Below are 8,692 nucleotides of genomic sequence, written 5' to 3' on the forward strand. Positions count from 1 at the left end.
GAATGACAAAGAAAGAATACTCAGGGCAGCAAGGCAGAAGAAAATAATCTACACAGGAACCCCTATCAGACTTTCAGCAGATTTCTCCACAAAAACCTTACAAGCTAGGAGAGATTGGAATGACACATTCAAAACTAAAGGATAAAAAATCTTCAGCCAAGAATACTCTATCCAGCAAAAATATCCTTCAGATATGAGGGAGAAATTAAATCTTTTCCAGACAAACAAATGCTAAGGGACTTCGTAGCCACAAGACCTCCACTACAAGAAATCCTCAAGAAGGCCCTCATACCTGAAAAAAGAAAAAAAGGGAAAAAGGGGTCACGAAACACAGAGTAGGGAGACAGATAGAATCAGAATAGGATAGCAAATATTCAACTACAACATTAGGATAAAGGGAAGGAAATCACCAAAGCAAAGACAATGTTATCACTCTAACCACAAACTCACAACACAAGTTGGAATAAGAGATGAAAATAATAATTTACGAGGGGAAGAGGAAAGGGACTGAATCAGTTTAGGCTAAGGCAGTAAGAGACCACCAGAAAATGGTCTATGGTATGCATGAGATTCTGAATACAAACTTCAGGGTAGCCATTAAACTAAAAAACAGAACAGAGACACAAAACATAAATAAGGAAAAAGCTAAGAAACCCAGCATAAGGAATTGCAGAAGTCAATGGGTAGGCTAAAGCACACAGGACGAGAAACAAAGGAAACACAGGAAAACCAGAAAATGAGCAACAGAATGACAGCATTAAGCCCTCACGCGTCAATAATCACCCTCAATGTAAACTGACTGAACTCTCCAATAAAAAGACACAGAGTGGCAAGATGGATTAAAGAACAACATCCAACAATTTGTTGCCTCCAGGAAACACATCTCAGCTCCAAAGAGAAACACAGGCTCAGAGTGAAGGGGTGGAAGACAATACTCCAAGCTAATAGCAAACAAAAGAAAGCAGTTGTGGCAATACTTATATCAGACAAAACAGATTTCAAGATAAGGCAAGTAAAGAGAGACATAGAGCGCCAAAATATAATGATCAAAGGGACACTTCATCAAGAAGAAATAACACTTATAAATGTCTATGCACTCAACACAGGAGCACCAAAGTTCATAAAGCAGCTATTAACAAACCTAAAAGAAGACATCAAAAATAGCACAATAATAGTAGGGGACCTCAACATCCCACTCGCATCAATGGACAGATCATTCAGACAGAAAATCAACAAGGAAACAGTGGAGCTAAATGAAAAGCTAAAACAGTTGGACTAAATAGACATATATAGAACACTTCATCCAAAAACAGCAGAATAAACATTCTTCTCAAGCACACATGGAACATTCTCAAGGATAGACCATATGTTGGGAAACAAGGCAAGCCTCTACAAATTTAAAAAAATTGAAATAATAACAAGCATCTTCTCAGATCATAATGCTATAAGGCTAGAAATTAATTACAAGAGAAAAGCTGAGAAAGGAACAAAGATGTGGAGACTAAACAATATGCTATTGAACAAGCAATGGCTCGTTGAAGAAATTAAAGAAGAAATCCAAAAATACCTGGACACAAATGAAAATGATAGCATGCCATACCAACTCATACGGGATACAGCAAAAGCTGTATTAAGAGGAATATTCATCGCAATACAGGCACATCTTAACAAACAAGAAAAATCCCAAATAAGCAATCTTAAACTACACCTAACTGAATTAGAGAAAGAGTCCAAAGTCCAAAGTCAGCAGAAGGAGAGAAATAATAAAAATCAGAGCAGAAATAGATGCTATTGAAACAAAAAAGGCAGTAGAAAGGATCAATGGAACAACGAGCTGGTTCTTTGATAAGATAAATAAAATTGACAAAGCCCTACCCAGACTTACAAAGAAAAAAGAGAGAAAGCTCAAATAAACAAAATCAGAAATGAAAGAGGAGAAATAACAACAGACTCTGCAGAAATACAACGGATTATAAGAGAATACTACGAAAAACTATACACCAACAAAACAGATAACCTCGAGGAAATGGATAAATTCTTGGACTCCTACAATCACCAAAGCTTAGTCAAGAAGAAGCAGACAATCTGAACAAACCAATCACAAGGAAAGAGATTGAAACAGCAATCAAAAGCATCCCAAAGAATAAAACCCCAGGACCAGATGGCTTTCCTGGGGAATTCTACCAAACTTTCAGAGAGGATTTAATACCTATCATTTTTAAGCTATTCCAAAAAATTATAGAGGATGGAACACTTCCTAACACATTCTATGAGGCCAACATCACAGTGATACCAAAGCCTGACAAGGACAGCACGAAAAAGGAGAACTACAGGCCAATATCGCTGATAAACATAGATGCAAAAATTCTCAACAAAATTTTGGCAACCTGAATTCAGCAATTCATCAAAAGGACCATATATCATGACCAAGTGGGATTCATACCAGGGACACAGGGATGGTTCAACATCCGCAAATCAATCAACATGATACATCACATCAACAAACTGACGAATAAAAACCATATGATCATCTCAATAGATGCAGAGAAAGCATTTGACAAGATCCAAAAGCCATTTATGACAAAAACTCTGAACAAAATGGGGATAGAAGGGAACTACCTCAACCTAATAAAAGCCATATATGACAAACCCACAGCCAACATCATACTCAGTGGGCAAAAACTGAGCGCCATCCCCCTGAAAACAGGAATGAGACAATGATGCCTTCTATCACCACTCTTATTTAACATAGTACTGGAGGTACTGGCCAGAGCAATCAGGCAAGAAAAAGGAATAAGAGGAATCCAAATAGGGAGGCAGGAAGTGAAACTCTCACTGTTTGCAGACAACATGATCTTATATATAGAAAACCCCAGGGGCCGGTTCCATGGCTGAGTGGTTAAGTTTGCGTGCTCTGCTGCGGCGGCCCAGGGTTCGGATCCTCGGCGCGGACATGGCACCACTCGTCAGGCCACGTTGAGGCGGCGTCCCACATCCCACAACTAGAAGGACGTGCAACTAAGGTATACAACTGTGTACAGGGGGGTTTGGGGAGATAAAGCAGGAAAAAAAAAAAGAAGATTGGCAACAGTTGTTAGCCTAGGTGCCAATCTTTAAAAAAAAAGAAAAGAAAAGAAAACCCCAAAGAATCCATTGGAAAACTTTTAGAAGTAATCAACAACTACAACAAAGTTGCAGGGTATAAAATCAATTTACATAAATCAGTAGTATTTCTATAGTCTAATAAGGAACTAACAGAAAAAGAACTCAAGAACACAATACCATTCACAATCACAACAAAAAGAATAAAATATCTCAGGGTGAACTTAACTAAGGAAGTGAAAGACCTATGCAACGAAAACTACAAGGCTTTTCTGAAAGAAATGGATGACGAAATAAAGAGATGGAAAGACATTCCATGTACATGGATTGGAAGAATAAACATAGTTAAAATGTCCATTCTAACTAAAGCAATCTACAGATTCAACACAATCCCAATCAGAACCCCAATGACAGTCTTTACAGAAATAGAACAAAGAATCCTAAAATTCATATGGGGCAAAAAAAGACTCAGAATTGCTAAAGCAATCCTGAGAAAAAAGAACAAAGCTGGAGGCATCACAATCCCTGACTTCAAAACATACTACAAAGCTACAGTAATCAAAACAGCATGGTACTGGTACAAAAACAGGTGCACAGATCAATGGAACAGAATTGAAAGCCGAGAAATAAAACCACACATCTATGGACAGCTAATCTTCGACAAAGGAGCTGAGGGCATACAATGGAGAAAAGAAAGTCTTTTCAACAAATGTTGCTGGGAAAACTGGAAAGCCACATGTAAAAGAATGAAAATTGACCATTCTTTTTCATCAGTCAGCAAAATAAACTCAAAATGGATCAAAGACCTAAAGGTGAGACCTGAAACCATAAGGCTTCTGGAAGAAAATACAGGCAGGACACTCTTTGACATCAGTATTAAAAGGATCTTTTCGGACACCATGTCTTCTCAGACAAGGGAAACAATAGAAAGAATAAATAAATGGGACTTCATCAGACTAAAGAGCTTCTTCAAGGCAAAGGAAAACAGGATTGAAACAAAAAAACAACCCACTAACTGGGAAGAAATATTTTCAAGTCATACATCCAACAAAGGGTTAATATCCATAATATATAAAGAACTCACACAACTCAACAACAAAAAATCAAACAACCTGATCAAAAAATGGGCAGGAGACATGAACAGACATTTCCCCAAAGAATATATACGGATGGCTAATAGGCACATGAAAAGATGTTCATCATCGCTGATCATCAGGGAAATACAAATCAAAACTACACTAAGATATCACCTTATACCCATTAGAATGATAAAATAACCAAAACAAAAAGTAACAAATGTTGGAGAGGTTGTGGAGAAAAAGGAACCCTCATACACTGCCGATGGGAATGCAAACTGGTACATCCACTGTGGAAAACAGTATGCAGATTCCTCAAAACATTAAAAATAGAACTACCATACGATCCAGCTATCCCACTACTGGGTATCTATCCAGAGAGCTTGAAGTCAGCAATTCCAAAAGTCCCATGCACCTCAATGTTCATGGCAGCATTATTTACAATAGCCAAGACACGGAAGCAACCTAAGTCCCATCACCAGATGATTGGATAAAGAAGATGTGGTATATATATACAATGGAATACTACTCAGCCGTAAAAAGTAACAAAATCATCCCATTTGCAACAACATGGATGGACCTTGAGGGAATTACGTTAAGGGAAATAAGCCAGATAGAGAAGGACAATCTCTGTATGACTCCACTCATATGAGGAATTTTAAAATGTAGACAAAGAGAACAGATTAGTGGCTACCAGGGAAAGGGGTGCACCTACAACATGACTGACAAACAATAATGTACAAGTGAAATTTCACAAGATAGTAACCTATCATTAACTCAATAAAAATTAAATTTAAAAAAAAAGATCATTCCCACAAAAACAAAAAAGTACAAAAAGAACCAAATGCAAATTCTAGAAAAAGAAGCATCAACCCAGAACTCCACATCCAACAAAAGCATCTTTCAAAAACAAGAATTAAAATAAAGACATTTTTCAGATAAATAAACTCGGAGAATTTTTCACCAGTGACTTATACTGCAAGAAATGCTAAAGGGTATTCTTTCAGGTGAAGGGAAACTCATCTACAAAAAGGAATGAAGATCTCCAAAAACGGTAAATATACAGTGAATAAATATAGAACACTATGCTTTATTTCTTCTAACTTCCTTAAAAGACAACTGATTGTTAAAAGCAAAAATAACAATAGTATAAGTAGAACACAACATCAATAGAAGTAAGAGATATAAAAATAGCATAAAGGAAGGGGTAAATGGAATTAATCTGTTGTTCACTTATTACATTTATGAACTGCTAATTGAGAAGCAGGAAGTGGGAGGTGAGTGGCGGTGTCAGGTGACAAATGGGATGTGTAAAGGTGTTAACTGAGAGGCAGGAAATGAGAAATGTGAATTGTGAAGTATAAAGTGGTACAATATTAAAGCAGACTCTGATAAGTTAAAGTAAACTTTGATCATTTAAGGATGCATACTGCTACCTGTAAAAATATTATACAGAGGTATAGCTGAAAAGCCAATAAAGGAATACTAAAAAATTCAATAACCCAAAATGTGATAGGAAAGGATAAAGGGAAGAAGAAAAACCAGAAAGATCAAATGGAAAAAAAAGAAAATGTAGACTAACATCCAACCATATCAATAATTACATTAAATGTAAATGGACTAAATACTTGTATTATACAGTAGAGATTGTTAGATTTTAAAAAGCAAGACCCAACCATATGCTGTCTACAAGAGAGATTTTGTATATAAAGACACAGAGAGTTCAGAAATAAAATAGTGGGAAAAAGACATTCTGTGCGAACAGCAAGCACATGAAAGCTGGTATGGCTATATTAGCATCTGACCTAGAGAATTCAAGACAAAGAGAAAAAGAGGCACATTTCATTATGATAAATGGGTCAAATCACCTACAACACAAAACAATCCTAAACATACATGCACCTAATATCAGGTCTAAAGGGACAAATCCTCAATCACAGCTAGAGATCTTAACAGCCTTCTCTCAGGAAATGACAGAACAAGTAGACAAAAAAGCAAAACATCAGTGAGGATACAGAAAATCTGAATAACACTATCAACCAACTTGACCTAATTGACACAGACCCATCAACTGCAGAATACACATTCATTTCAAGGCATATGAAACATTCACCAAAACAGACTACATGCATAATTAAGTTTCAAAAGACTGGAATCTTAAAGTATATATTCTCTGACTACAGTGCAATTCAATTAGAAATCAATAACGATAAAATATCTAGAAAATGCCAATATACAGAAATTATTAAATAACACTCAAATAACCTAGGCTCAAAGAAAAAAGATCATGAATTAAAATATATTTTCATATTGAATGATAATGAAAACACAACATATCAAAATTGTAGGAAACCGCAAAAGCACTACTGAGACGGAAATGTACAGTTTTAAATAAATATGGTTAAAAATCGAAAAAATATACAAGTATCCTTCACTATGTTAATCTGTTTGGCTTCTGAGTTTCAAACAACAAGTAGAAAGATTTGAGATAGCAAGAGACCGATGGGTAGACTTACTCAAATTTATTTGGTTCCTGAATTAAGACAGCAGTTGCAAGAACATTTAGGGGAAATGACATTTAGGAAAAATTATAAATCTTATAAAATATTTAAATCTGATTTTAGCAAATTATACTTTCACATAAAGGCAAGAAAAATTGCTTATTTATTCAAATAAATTATTGTTATTGAAATTTATTCAAAATTAAATTGCTTATAGATGGTTTATGGGTTTATATCACAATGACTTCATGAGAATCTGCTCCTGTTATGAAAAAAATTCTAAGTTATCCTAAATGTATAGTTGTTATACTTATTAAAGCTATAACAAATTAGAATCAATTTAAAATGTACATCTAGGTAAGTATACATACTATATATACACATATAAGTAACCATTTGTTGTGCACCTACTATTGACCAAACTTTAGTCAAGCTCCAGAATCTTCTTTTTGACTAGGCCTGGCCCTTGGGCTCTGTCATTGGCCCCTTTGGTCCAGTTATAGCCAGAATCTTCCTGGGTCCCATTTAGGGAAAATCCCCCACCTTTAAAATCTGATCAAATTCTACATTCCCCAACCTTGATATGTGAACACCCTAGACACCTGATCAAATTCCTTATCACCCTGGCCTGCCTTCAGCAAAACTCCTGCCAAGTCGGTTTAGATTGAATCTCTCTTTACCCCACAAGTTTCCTCTTAGTAATTTTCCACTCACCAACCCCTGCGCTGCTCCTTGGCTATAATTCTCCACTTGTCCCTTGCTGTATTCACAGGACAGCCCAATTCCTCTCTGCTACTGCAAAATCCCACTGTAGCAGTCCCCCCGAATAAAGTCTGCCTTACACCTAACGAGTGTCTGAGTAATTTTTTCTTTAATACTACGTATCAGCTCCATTTGGGCCCTGTTCGTGTCATTTCTAATCCTCACCATCACTGTGCAAGGTAAATATTAAAGTTTATAGATCAGGAACCTCTGAGGCTCACAGAGGCAGCCAAATTCAAACCCAGAAAGCTCTAACGCCTGTGCGTCGGGAAGGAGAGCTGCCAACGTTGGGAAATTTGTGGGGGCGGGTATCACAAACGGCTGGAGGGGGAGGGAGGGGCACCGGGCACTTAGCGCCCCGGAGGCCACCGCTGCTCGAGCGCCGCAAGGCTCTGGGCAATGCTCCCCCGGAGCTATTCTCCACCCTCTGCCCCCAACGCCGACGGCACCCTGGAGAGAGACTCCGGCCATCAGCCCATGCGAGTTTCCTCTTCCCGAGGCTCGTTTCCAGCCTTTGGGGAAAGGCAGGAGGGAGGAGCCCGTCTTGGGTCCCAGTCCAGCGACGTGGCGGGAGAGTCCGGCGGCGCCCACAGGCTCAGGGACGCAGGTCTGGGTCGGGGCACGGGCGTCTCCACCGCCGGAGCCCACTCACAGCCCGCCGCCCCTCCCCCGCACTCGCCGCCGCCCGCGCGCTCCCAGTCGCACAGGCGCGCTCCCGCCCACCCCGCCGCCGCTCCCAGGGACCCAGCCGAGGCCCGCGCGGACGCGGGCGGCGCCAGGCCCGACCCGGGGAGGCCGCGGCCAGGCCCGCCCAGCCCGCGCGCGCTCACCTCGGCCCGCGGCGCCGGCTCCGGGCGCACTTCCGGAGACGGGCGGCTGCGCGCCTCCGGCAGCCGGCGAGCGGCGGGGGGCGGGTCAGGGGCGGGGCCGGAACTGAGGCGCAGGCTCCGATTGGCCGCTCGGGCCGCCCCGCCCCTTCCCCGCCCGCCCCTCCGCAGCTGTGAGGCCGCGTTCCGAGGTTCCTGCGCTGTTTCAGTTCTCACCCAACAGCCGTTCGTTGAGTTCCTAGTTGGGGTCAAGCCCTGCGAGGGCTACGAAGATAATTCCCTTGTCCATCCCAGACTCCTCTGTCCAGTCCCACACCCAAAGCAGAAACTACAATTATTCCCGGTTCTTAACCCAGTCTCTGTCCTCGTTACCATTCTCACTTCACTTGACCTCCCTGGGGCATTTGATTTGCCCCGACTCTTC

The 8,692-nt window shown here is 40.2% G+C and overlaps 1 protein-coding gene across 5 annotated transcripts in view; it reads right to left on the minus strand.

The window, feature by feature from the left end:
• ZNF18 (zinc finger protein 18) overlaps positions 1-8,370 on the minus strand; it is a 30,979-nt gene extending 22,609 nt beyond the window's left edge. Inside the window, exon 1 of one of the 5 annotated variants that reach the window (XM_023653524.2) lies at positions 8,272-8,370. The gene's annotated coding sequence lies outside the window, so the exon portion shown is untranslated. Of the gene's footprint in view, positions 1-7,090; positions 7,202-7,393; positions 8,119-8,271 lie in introns of those variants that run through there. The other 4 variants (XM_023653526.2, XM_005597792.4, XM_070226570.1 and 1 more) reach the window with 4 other exon arrangements.
• Positions 8,371-8,692: the final 322 nt, after the last annotated feature.

The sequence above is a fragment of the Equus caballus genome, chromosome 11, assembly GCF_041296265.1.
Source record: "Equus caballus isolate H_3958 breed thoroughbred chromosome 11, TB-T2T, whole genome shotgun sequence".
In the NCBI taxonomy this organism is placed as follows: Eukaryota; Metazoa; Chordata; class Mammalia; order Perissodactyla; family Equidae; genus Equus; species Equus caballus.